The sequence below is a fragment of the Pipra filicauda genome, unplaced genomic scaffold, assembly GCF_003945595.2.
Source record: "Pipra filicauda isolate LSUMZ 115617 unplaced genomic scaffold, ASM394559v2 scaffold43_size3849885_pilon, whole genome shotgun sequence".
Lineage (NCBI taxonomy): Eukaryota > Metazoa > Chordata > Aves > Passeriformes > Pipridae > Pipra > Pipra filicauda.
This window is the reverse complement of record NW_024104576.1, coordinates 1,374,151-1,387,452: the sequence shown is the minus strand read 5'-3', so window position 1 is coordinate 1,387,452 and position 13,302 is coordinate 1,374,151.

Sequence of the window (13,302 nt, the reverse complement as noted above, 5' to 3'; positions counted from 1 at the left end):
TAATAAACCTTCTTATCTCCTGCCATTCTTATACTAATAAGGAACCACTTCAGTGGTTTCCGATATCCTAGAGAGCACTCCAGTGACTGTGCTGTGGTCTGTCCTCTACAGGCAAGGCAGGGAGAGTTATCATTGTCATTTTCTTATGGTTCTCAATAAAAGTTTAGTCTAAATGAACATATTTTCAGAAATTTTCAGTTTAAAGACAAACTATCAGGGCGTTCCTGCCAAATACTACTGAGCAAATGAAGTAATCCAGAAAATTAAAATTAACCATATTTTAAGATAAATGATAGTAGTTTTTTTGAGTTAATAGAACAGTAACAAACCTGTGGCGAACAAGTAGAGCATGATTCTGAGCACAGGAAAATGAAGAAGAACTTCTTTACTGTGAGGGTGACTAAGTACTGCCAAGAGAGATTGAGGAGTCTCTTTCCCTGGAGATGTTAAAAAGCTGCCTTGACACAATCCTGAGCAACATGCCCCCTCCTTGAGCAGGAAAGTTGAACTAGTAGTCCCTTCCAACATAACCTATTCTGTGATTCTGTGACTCAGGTCTACATCCATCTCCACTGCTTTCCTTGGGGCATTTCCACCAAATCAGATGTGTTGAATTTCCTTCCTCTTACCCAGAGTAAATGACACAAATGACAAATCTAAACATCAAAGGAACAAAAAGTAACCGCTCCTTTTTCCCAGAATTATTACAAAGTCAACATATTAGTTTCAGGAAACAAGTGCCTGGGGAAAACCTTTTCTTCCACCTTATACAACCCCGAAGCTCTTGCAGTTGTATATCGTGACGTCAAGACCCTCTGAGTGGCTTTGACCTATGAATCCTAATCCTAATCCAGTAAACAGATCTCATTTTGTTCTCTTATCTTGTTAAGGAGAAATCTGCTGATACCAAAATGACTATGCAGCCAAGAGGCAGAGGCAGCAAGTGACTCCCTATCTAAATTATTATTACTTTTTTTACAATCAGAATATTACAAAAATTCCAGAAAACACCGGAAACAAAGTAAATTAGTGCCATTCTCTGGATCTGGTGTGAGTCAGGTTTTTCTTTACCAGGCAATTTGTATATATCACAGTTCACATCCACTTCAAACCATCCTTTAAGTATAAACATTTTGAAAGAAAGTGAAGAACACAGAATTAAAATAAAGAGACTACAAGAAAGCATAAGATTAAATATTTCTTTTTTGTGAACCGAAAATCTTGAAGATTGTCTTTTTTTTCTACATTGCTCAAATGGTGTTGCTCAACAAGAAGAAATTTCCATGAGTTCACATTTAGTTGAAGTCTGCACGCTTCACTAGGTTTTAACTTGTATTAAATAAAAATGGCACTTTAAATAGCAAAAGCAAGGTTAAAAGAGGACAAATGTTAACATAATAGGATGTTAGTGTAGGGCTGTCCATATTCTCTGTCAAGATGAGGAATATTCTCTCTCTAACTGCACCAAATGGCTGTTGTGACAGACGCGGCATTGAAGAGGTTGAGCAGTAACAGAGTAGGTAATTTCCACAGAATCAGAAGGTCAGATGTAATCACAAGACCTCACAATTGAGTGCTGCTGGCCAGAAAGCAGGGACAGTGTAGCTAGGAATATATTAATTCAACACACTCTCTTCTAGTGAAATCCCTGTTGACTCATTAGTAAGGATTAAATCAAATACTCCATGGTATGATGGGGTTTCCTGATTGTTCTCCAGATTAGGTGCCCTAAGACTCTGCTCTGCAAGGAATGCCCCCATCACAGCATTCATCAGTTCAAAGACTGAGTTTGACTTTAAATCTATTGTTAATTAACTTGAACAATTTTCTGGAAAATGGGGGCTTTTGACCTGTTTTAAATTTCAAATTTACCCTTTAGAGCAAGCTCTCTGAAATTTCATAGAATCATAAAATATCTTGAGTTGGAATCAACCCACAAGGATCATCAAGTTCAGCATGTGGCTCCACACAGGCTCCAAAACAACTAGAGGTGCACCCCAGTCTTCATCTTCACTGTAATTATGGAACTTGTTAAATATAATGTAAGTTTCCTAACAATAAAGAATTTACCTGTGTGTAAACATGGCCCTGGTTGTCCCTTACAGCTCTGAGTCACAAGAAAATGAATTCTCTTTTAAGCAGATCGGTATCTTACATATAATTATGAAATGTGGTTCTGGAGAGAGACAGAAAGTGAACAGACCTTTTGCGTTTGTACAGCATCTAAAACAACAGAACCTCAGGTTTGTGAGTCCATGATTTGTGATGGGTAATGAAATACAAATGAATGAAAATCATACTACTTTATAATAATCCTGGGCCTATTGAAACCATTGGACAATTTGGTACTGGCACCATTTACTTAATTACTTCTGCATCTTTTCTTACATTTCAGATAAAATGCAATCTTTCAGCTCAATTTGAGAAGTAATGGGAAAAGAACTCAATAAATTACAAGTTTGGAGCTTTCTTTATTTGCTTCTTTGTTAAAGCCAATTAAGTGGAACCCATAAAAATCAGGATGGTATAAAAAAGAATTAAAACATAATAAAATTATGGGCCTATTTTAGCTAAACAATTTGATACAAGTTATTCGTTGAGTTTTACATCCTTTTAGCTAACATATAAGCATATACATGCATGAACTTTTAAATGCTGCAAAGTACAGGTTTGTTTCTGCAGACACCTGGCTTTCTTCACAGGATTCCAGATACACCTCCTCTACCTCCCTGAAAATGGAAAGGAAGAAGGTAGGTTTCAGAAGATTCCTTGCCTACTCTTACAGGAGCGGCTATTTGCACGGAGGAAATAAAGTGTCATTTCAGGCACTTCCACAAAAAGTTCTCTCCAAAAATAAAAAAATCCTTTTGTCCAGGGAGTATATTTCTTTGGGTTCAGAGTCTCTTCGTAGATGTGTCAGCCATTTCCATGTCAGTCAGAAGTAAAGGGCCATCTGACTCCAGATGTTTTACTGAAGAACTTATGTTAGGAAACTGCAGAGAATCCCCACATCTCACCAGTTTTCCGATACTATCCCATACGTTAGAACCAAGTGAGACCACAAAGGTGGGTCCAGTCAATTACACAGAGCAAAGTTTACATGATAACAAGGTATGACATTATATATACCAGTTCTCTCCTTTTTAACAAATTTTGAGAATAATAACACAGTATAAATACATAGAAAAATGCTGGCTGCAGCTGTGTGGAATCTCCAAAGATGCCAGTGAGATTCCCTGTTTAGGATTAAGAACAGAACTTCAAAATCCTTGGTGTTTGCACTCTTGTCTCAAAAGGTTTAGCATTTGTGCTGATTTGTGCTAATTTTTCTTAAAAAAAGAAAAACAGAAAATGGAGTAGGTGTCCTTTAGTCATACCTAGGATAAGGCTTCAGCAGTATCAGCTTAATTGTTGAACCAAAAACTCTGTAGTGGGTGTGATTTAATTGCACAGGCAGTGAAGTGGTCTGTACCAAACCTTTGTATCTTGTCATGTAACTATTCCCTTACTAGGGACAGTCTTGGACTGGACAAGGCAACAAGGAAAAATGTTATAGTGTATTGATTTACTAAAAAATGTAAAAGATTCCTAATAGCGTATTGATTTACTAAAAAATGTAAAAGATTCCTAATTGTACTTAAAAGTCCAAGTTTTTAAAACTTTACCTCTTACTCTCGCATTTTTAATTTAACAGTTCATTACTGTTATGAGTCCCTTGCAGTTGAAGGTCTGAAGTGGGGTGAGTTAAAGCTAACATGTACTCTCCTGACCTACATGCAAAGAGTACCTCTGTTGCAAAATTAATGACCCTTTTTAACCTGTAACCTGTCTTGGCATTGCCACTACATATTTCACCTCAATACTTGTCTTAACCTTGCTGTGCCATGGTTGCACAAACATACAATAGCTTTCCTTAATATCAGATTTCTGTTGCTGCTTGTTCACATTGAAGACCTCAGAGTTGTGCTCTGCTGTTATGTTTTTGAGGCAGCTGAAAAACATTCTCCACACTTGGACAAGGAACTTGGTTTGCCCTAGAGAATCATTTCTTGGTGTTATTTCTTGTTATATCTAGATAATTGTTTTTATTAAGAGCTGCATGATCTGTGTTCATAGCAGTGAAAGCAGGACTCCAAACAGCTATTTAAAACAGTGTTAAACTACAAAATACCTGGACTTGCAAAGAAGACACGGTGATCCCTTGTGCAGTGCCTGGGGCATGAGGGATCAGTGAACTGTCCTGTCCTGCTTGGTCACCAGGCTGCAGAGGACACATCATGCTCTGATTCTGTTGGGAAGGGATTCTTATATTTAACTCCTTTCTGATGTTTAATATTCAAGGACAATTGTGAGAAACATTTCAGAATCTACGACGTGGCAAACTGGATTGCAATCTTCATCAGAGTCCTTGAGTATAGGAGAAGGCCAGGAAGGCTGTGGTATTCAGTAGCAAGACTTTCAGAGGGAAGAATCCCTCCATTTTTAATGAATAACATGTTTGCAGGCACTACTCTGGTTACTTACCCAAAGATTAAATTCTATTGACTTGTTGCTAGTTCACATTTTTGATTTGGTCACAATGTTTTGTGTTGAGTGCTATCATGAGTCAAGCTGAAACTGAGTAAGAATTGGCGAATTTAGGATACATTGCTAAAGAAGGTCTTTACAAATTATCAGAAAAGAAAGACTAAATAATATGGTAACCTGTAATGCTAAGAATCCCAAAAGGTAGTTCACAGTCAGTGAACAGCTTTTTCAAGGAACTGACAGATTCAGAAAGATCAATCTAGACCATAATAGTCTTAGTGTATGTTTCCAAAATTGTTTTCCCAGACAAAGAAATTAAAAATATTTTTATGAATACAACTTTAAAAAGCAAACAGTACTCCACAAGTGGGTAAATAATCTCTTTGGGCTCTCTAACATGTAATCTTGGAATACACAGACTCCCAAGATCAGTGCTACTGTGAAGTTATTAGTCTCACTCACACTCAAAGAGTTTGGCTGGGGATGACGAAAAGCATAAATTTGTTTTCAGAGATCCAATGATAAAATTATAATTAAAAGTCATGCATGAGTGTCAGGAGGAAATATTTGTGCTACTGTTATGATGTCTAGACATGATCTAGACACAGTCCTGGTTGTAGGCAGCCATGTTTGATCATGGGGTTTAGACCAGATGATCTCCAGAGGTTCCTTCCAACATCAGCAACTCTGTGATTCTGTAAAAATATCATACATATGAAAAGATAATTATTATTTTTAAAATTCAAGAAGTTTTAATGGCTGTGGCAAAGCCACAGTAAAAGCGCATGAGGAAATCAAACCAAGTAAAATATTGCCTCTGTGTTTTTGCTTGACTGATGGCTCTGTTCCTTCAGTATTTATGTCAGCACAACTTGATTGAAATCAGCCTTTTCTGACATCGTGGGGGATTCTACATCTAGCCAGTTCCTCATCTAGCAGTTTGTTACAGAATCAAGGAATCTCCTGTGATGTGTAAGTAGGTTAGTTCTTCATTCACAGTTTCAAGACGAAAAGACAGACTTATTCCATCACCATCCAATTTTCATTATTCAAAAAATTACTGTTCAAAGAAAATACATCTTCAGTCAACAAAAATCTTGCATATATGTCTTCCAGGAAGGTATGTGACTTCATGGGTTTGTGAGTTCTGGGTGAAAAGACATGCCAGATCTTACTGCGTCTGGGAATCTAGGTCCCATTTCTGTACTGATACTTAATTTGAGCTGGAATCACCTTCTTCCTAAATCAGAAGGGCTGCTTGACACAGTTACAAGATATGGGAATTCTGCTAAATAATAGGGAGATGCGGTAATCTTTAGGTCTGTTGTCAAATAGCAAGGTAGGGACTGCCAGTATTTGGCATGTTTTTGATATGTCCCAGTTAGTCCACTATGAGATGATAATGGCCCAGTCTGGAAGACAGCACATTACAAGGACCATTCACAACAGATATTATGGACAAAACTGTGTCAGGTTTGGCTCCTCCACCCTACACAGTCCTCCAATGTCATCCCAGCAGACTTTGTACCCTCAGGCAATTTTTGAAGGTATGCAACACACCCAGGTCATGTTATGCTATCAAACTGTGCCCTGATGGGTTGCAACACAGCACTTTATTTCAGACTCATTGAACTCAATATTGTACCCTAGAAGCTCAGAAACTGTAATGTTCAAGAGAGGTACAAATTCAAGCACTGTGTGGTGTGGACACGAGCAATGTTCCACTTTCACCCAGTTTATCTTGCAGTATGTAGCCGGCCCTGCTTGATTTTACAGTCTGTATGCAGCCATAGGGTCTTTAACCTCCAGGCTTCTCGATCCTGGTGAGAACAAGAAATATTTCAGCTGGGGTAGGGGAGGGGTCAATCTTGTTAAGCCGTAGAATCACAGAATATTCTGAGTCTGAAGAGACCCACAAGGATCACTGAATCCAACTCCTGGCCCCGCACAGGACCACCCCAATAATCACACCATGTTCCTGAGAGCATTGTCTGAATGCTTCCTGAATTCTTGCAGGGTTGGTGCTGTGACCACTGCCCTGAGGAGCCTGTTCCAGTGCCCAACCACCCTCTGGGTGAAAGATCTTTTCCTAATATCCAGCCTAAACCTCTCCTGACACAGATTTATGCCATTCCCTCAGATTCTGTCACTGATCATCAGAGGGAAGAGATCAGTGCCTGTCCTTCCACTTCCCCTCGTGAGGAGGCTGTAAATAATGATGAGGTCTCCCCTCAGTCTTCTCCAGGCTCAATAAACCAAGTGACCTCAGCCGCTCCTAAGCACTAGACAATGGTGTATTTTTATCAACTGAAAACTTAATATGTAACAAACAAGACATTCTTGGGTGAAACTTAAATGCCTTTGATATGTATCAGGCCAAATCTGATGATTTAATAGTTCCCTCTGACCTTAACTTCGATGAGATATGCGGTGTAGGGAGGTGTCTCACTAGGGGGCACTGGGAAGTGAACTACAACCCACAGAAGAGTGGCTTGAATTGTTTCCTTTAGCAATTTTTTTGGCATGACACATTCCATCTTCTCAGGTAATAAATGACAGGGGAAGCCTTTTCTTGCCTCAGAAAAGAAATTACACAATTTATGGAGAAAAAAAGTACTAAGACAGAACTGTGTTAAATAAGGTAACAGGAACATGACATACATCATACTGGCAGAGTACCAATCCTACCATGCTGGTGAGGCAAGTGTGTGTGACTCAGCGGGGACACACACTGGTGTTGAGTGACTGCAGGCTCCTCTTCTACCTCCACTTCTACCAAAACCACTTGAAAACCACTTTGTGCTGTGGGAGGTGAGCACACTGCACATCTCCCAAAATACTCACTATGTGGTTGTTGGTGGTCATTTGAGTTCTCTTTCTCCTTTGAAAGGGCAAATACTGATAATAAACAGGACAAATAATAGAGCAAACCAAGGAGTTAAATGGATAAATAAATAGTGCAAACCGGTTTTATATGCTTTCAATAATACATACTGCACCGCACTAACATACTGCTGGTCATGAAAACACATCACCTAAGTATTTGATGCGTCATGCATTAGCCAATAATGGACAAACTCATATAAAAACACAGGAAGAAAATTTTCATGTATAGCATTCCAGTTTTAAAGGAATTCTGTTCCAATCTACATACCAGTAAGTGCATTGCTGTTATTACAGGGCTTGCCTGGGTCATAATAAAGAAGGATTTTACAGGTGAAGAATTTTAAGCTATTGACTTCCACCTAGAAAAGTAGCCAAAATATAACTTAGTTGATCTCTTTAACAGCCTGTCTCTAAGATTGTAGGTTTTACAGAGAAATCTAACCACCGTGAGTTGAACTGGGACAATTATGATTTATATATTAATCCCTCCTCAAAGCATTTTTTACGCTGCCACATAATCTGATAATGTAAAGTTTAACAATTTAAAGTGAACTTCACAACCCAACACCAAAACAGAGAGACATATTAATATTCAAAAAGAGTATCTATTACTTTTATGGAGATCTGGCACCATTTAGGAAACCAGTCCTAGAAGATGTTATCTTTGACATGCAGGTTCCCATTATCCAAACTTGCTTTTCTTTTCCTTAAGAATATCCAGAAAGCTAAAAATATTTGGCATAAATTGAATCAATTTTGGTAAGTGATGGACACACTTTTTACTATAATCCAATATTGCAGCACTACCACTTAATATATATTAATGGAGGTGTCCCAGAGGCTGATACTTATAATAATTTAATGCCAATACAGAGGCTTGAGAGTAGTGATACCTGGGAAAGCAACTCACCTTTCTGTGAATAACCACAGAAAGCCACTCTTGCATTCGTGCATATCACCAGGTACAAGGAAGAAGATTAGCCCATAAATGTGGTATCTGGCCCACAGTGCTGGGTGGATGCTGCATTCTACTAAACTCTCTGTGAATCTGGGAAAAACCAGTAGCAAGAGCACATGGTGTACTCAAGCTTTCCTTTCACAAGCCTGACAGCTTCAGAGCAGAAATGATCTGTGCTGTCCATCTGTTACCTTATGGAAGAAAGTTCATTGGTCAGGTCATTCAGCAGCTACTCCAGGGGAACAGGAAGGGATGCAATGACATAAAGAATTCAAATTAAGTAGCTTCTATCTCAGGACAGCATTACCAAAGGTCTAGCAGGACCTTGTGATGACAGGCTAAGGTCCTCTGGGAACCAATACAGTCACATTGGAGCTATTGAGTGCTGACTGGTGAGATCTTCCTCCTCTTAGTGAATCATGCGGAATGGGAGAGCAGCCACATGAACATCCAGCTATACACCTGATCCAAATAAGGGATAAAACATGGGTCTAGCAGAAATGCCTTAGAAGTTGAGGCTTAATTTTCTTTTGGTCAGCTGTTGGGGATGTTCTCTTCAAATATACACTAATCAAAAGCCACAATCTTGCTAGAGCCTGGCAAAAAGTAGCAGATTTTTATAATAATAAGCATTGGAAACCTTGTAAAATGAAATCCAATAACTTCTCAGAGAGGACAGAACTGTCTGCCTGGCTGAGCCAGATGTTTTCTGCTACTTGCTGTTAAAAATGCTCTTTCAGTCACTTGTCCATATAGGTGTGCCATGATGCCTGCAGGTGGACAACTGTTGAGAAGAAATGGCTGTTTAACTTCTTAACAACTGAAATAGTGGGAGTTGATAGCAGTTGATGATATAGGTGCCCACCAAGCTTCCAATGACTGTTTTTCTAGAAAAACAGAAGTGCCCGGTAAGATACACAAAAATCAGATCATACAAAGCCTGCACCCCAATCCCAGTTGCTGTGACAGGAACCTGGCTCAAAAATGCAACTGCCTGTGCTTCTTCCTTAAAATGCACACAGCTGGCACATGGAAAGAGCTTTGACTCTAGATTATAACACAGCTTTAAACTATGGACTTTCAAATAAAGAAATTTCATCTTCTGGAAAAGGTGGAATGAAAAATATTTGTAAACCAATCCAGCCAACTCTACATAGTCTTCTCTGTATGCATGGGAAAACTGTCTGCTTCTGTTCCCTCTGTTCTCTCCCTGCAGACTCTGGTACTCTCCCTGTGGGGCTCACAGCCCATGTGCCCATCTCCAGCTGTCCTAGTGCCTCCAGTTCTGGTGTGGATAGTCCCCCCATCCCAACAGTGTATTCTCCATGGACCAGAGTGCCATGGGCCAGGAAGGACCAGTTGGCAACCTTCTTCCTGCTGTCCATCCAGGTCCTGTGACACTAATCCTTGTTCCCACGAGACACACAAGTCAACTAGCTCTATTGTCCAGCACAGTGCTTAGCTGTGCTCTCTTGGACCTGACCTTGACAACTCAACTCAGCTGAGTTTCTTTGTACACAGTGTGGGCCTTGGCCTTATATCCTTTTTGGTATTCCATAACCAGGTACAGAGGAAGCCTCCTGAACACCTTCAGAGATGAGAAAACAGTTGATTTCCCAATGTCATAAACTTTTACAAGAAGGATCCTTGGAAAGAAACTGGAATTGTAGAGCAGACCTGGAGGCTAAGACAGATGACATATCACCAGCCTGACATATCTCTAGGCTGATGTATTCTTGGAGTAGGGTGAACTGCTCTGGGAGGATGCTGAGATGGTGGCTGGAATCACTGATGATGGTCAGCCTCTCTCCACCGCTCTGTCAGAAATGCTCATGGGAGAGGATGAACTGTCAACACTATCAAGGGAGACTACTGTTCATGGAAGCCCTTCCTCTTTTTTGGTGGTTCTGACCACCTATGAGAAAGAGAACAACAGTGTTCGAGCAGTTTATGCACTGGGCAAGCGTCAATTTTCTCAGTCGTTTCCTATGTAGGATTGTTGTGTTTCAGATTTTTTCAGGCATATCTGTATCACCAAGAAGCCCAGAGATAGCTATACTGCTGGGAGACCTAAGTCATGTCAGGTATTGTCTTCCAGGTTATCCCTATGCCCCTCAAACAGTCTGCTGATGGCATATCCCTCATAGCCCTTGAGAACCTGCCCATGCTGCCAGTGCAGGACTGGCTCTGCAGCATGACCAGCTTCGGTAGGCTGCTGCAAAACCCAGCAGCAGTGCTCTACCAAGGAGTGTAATCTCACTTTCCCCTTCATATCAGTCCTTTGTTGGCTCAGCTGGTCACTGACTCTTGCACAGTCCAGCTATGACGTTTTCTGTGCATTCATGGTCATAGGGTCAGCAACTCTTCAGTTCCAGCTCTTTGTACAATTGATTTTGCTGCCTTGTTATACACTGCTGTCACTGACTGTTAATTTAGACATTAATAAATCAGGTTGTGCTGACCACAATACGGAAGAGTTGACTTAACTTGTTTTGTTGGTAAATCTGGTTGCCTCATAAATAAAAGCTTATTTGTACATATTTTATTTCAGTATCAAAACCACTATAAAAACCTCTACCATTTTTGGCTATAAAAACCTCTACCGTTTTCGTGATCTTTAATGTCCCTTCCAGCCCAAACTGTTCTATGATTCTGTGATTCTTTTTGCCTTCTTAAGTTCTAGCCCCCTTAGTGGCCCTTTTCTATATAGTATGCAATAGAAAGAATAGTCTTTGTCATCATGGTAATGTGCTGATCTGAGACGACGTACTGGCTATCACTTCCTTGCCAAACAGCCTTGTTCCCGGAGAAGCACGCTGCTCTGCGCCGTGGGACCTCGCTCACAGGCAGCGCTGGGTCAGGGATCAGCAGCGGGAGAGCAGAGCTGGGTGGCATGCGGGAACCGCATGATGTGAGCAAGGTCTGGCCGGGGCTGTAAGTTGCCCTTCTTCCTGGGTGGGCTGCAGGTTGCCATCCCACGCGGGAACAGCTAAATCATTCCCGAAAAAAGTAATTTCAAAGTGTCAGTCTGGACAGGACAGTCAGCTGGGAATGGAGCGGGAGATGCCGTCAGCAGAGCTGTTCTGCCACCTGGTGCCGGAGGACCGTCCCGGCCGGTCCCCGCGGCTGCTCTACTGCTTCACTCTCTCCCTCCCTTCTTCCCTCCCTCCTTCTTTCCCTCTTTCCCTTCCTCCCTCCTGCATGTCATCCCGCCCTGGGGGGAACCCGCACCGAGCGCCTCTCCCGCCAACACCACCGGCAGCACAGCCAGCAATCTGGGAAACGCATTCACCACGGAACTAAAAAACGTTCTGTAACCCTGTAGGACTTTTAATAAAGTATGACTTTTAATACTAATAAATATCATTCCCCTTTGCACAGGGCAGTCCTGGTGACTAAACCGTGTCCTAGAATGTGATAACTACAAGTTGCAAAGATATAACTGCTACTTACCCATTATTTATAGGCACATGGTGTGATACTGGGAGTTGTCCCGTGCAGGGCCAGGAGTTGGACTTAGATGATCCTAGTGGGTCCCTTCCAACTCAGGATATTCTGTGATTCTATGATTCTATTTTAATTTTTAAAGTCTAAGTCTAAAAAGTACCAAGTATGTACATGTATGATCTGTTCAGGTGTGTTCTTAACCCCTTCCTTACCTTAATGTTTCTATTTAACATTCTAATATGATGCAGGTACTTCCATAGTTGTAAACTGAGGCACAGCTTAGTCTGCTGTGTGCACTAAAGATTTGGTTTTTAACTGCTTGGAAGTGGATAATCCATGAAGATTACCAAAAATACTCAGCAGAAGGGACTATTTTCCACCTCCAAATAGATGCTGTTAAGAAATCTGTAGCAAGACTGTTTAAATACCTTATGCTTCAACTTACTTGGCTGCAGTTACATCCCCCCAGTTTCCCCATCCTGAAACCACTACCCCTGCCTTATGGAGTTGTACCTGATTGCAATGGCACCTCTAGAGTCTCTCACTAAGAGTGATACTGTGTCCCTATGCACAGTAGCAGCAGCCAGCCAGTGCTTCCCCTCTGCAGGTCAGTGGGTATATGATGGACCTTCAGAGGCAACACAGAGGCAATGCATGCAGCAAGCCCATGTGTTCTGTACAGGCCGTGTACCGGTTACACACCACATATAGGTAAGAGGGTCCAGGAAACAAAGGTTAGATACACCAACCCAGAAATCTGTGTCATTTCTGAGCTGTCTTCAGAGCACGTGAATCATGGCATAGACATCTATTAATATTTATTTGGCAAAAATATTCACATCTGGCTACCCTGAGGAGATTCCCTCTTTCTATTTTAAATGCCTGCAAGCTTTATAGAATAAATCAGCAGGAAAACACCTGACTGACATGTTAAGCAACTTTCAGGTACTCAGATCCTCTGACAACCCAGCCTGAATAATGTTGATAAGCCATGTTTTCAGGGGTTGCTAAATATGGGTGACTCACCTGTTCATGTGGGACAGACTTGCTGGCAATCATACAGACCAGGCAACTGGGAATGACAAGCATTTCTGGGTATCAAAGAAGAAACCCCTTTTGATGTCACGGTAAATTTTACTTCAAACTTTTATCTTTCTCTAAGGGAAATCAGAACTGACCAACCTAACTCGGAGACAGGGAAGTGCTGTCTGCAAACAATGCAAGCTAGCTGGTCTGGGCCAACAGTAAACAGCCCTACTGCAGATGCTCCTGGTTCCACAAGCAGTTTACTTAGCTGCCAGCTAACCCAGCTAAGTCTGCCTTGCCTATTGTGTGTGTTTCTCTTAGCCTGGCTCATAGAGAGCTAGTGCGTAGAGCTTCATGAAGCTGCAGCCATCTGTGAACTTGAGAGGAATAGATTACTCAGAGGCTGCGTAATCTCCATCCTTTAAGTTTCTTCTGACTTGGAAAACAAAACACACCTG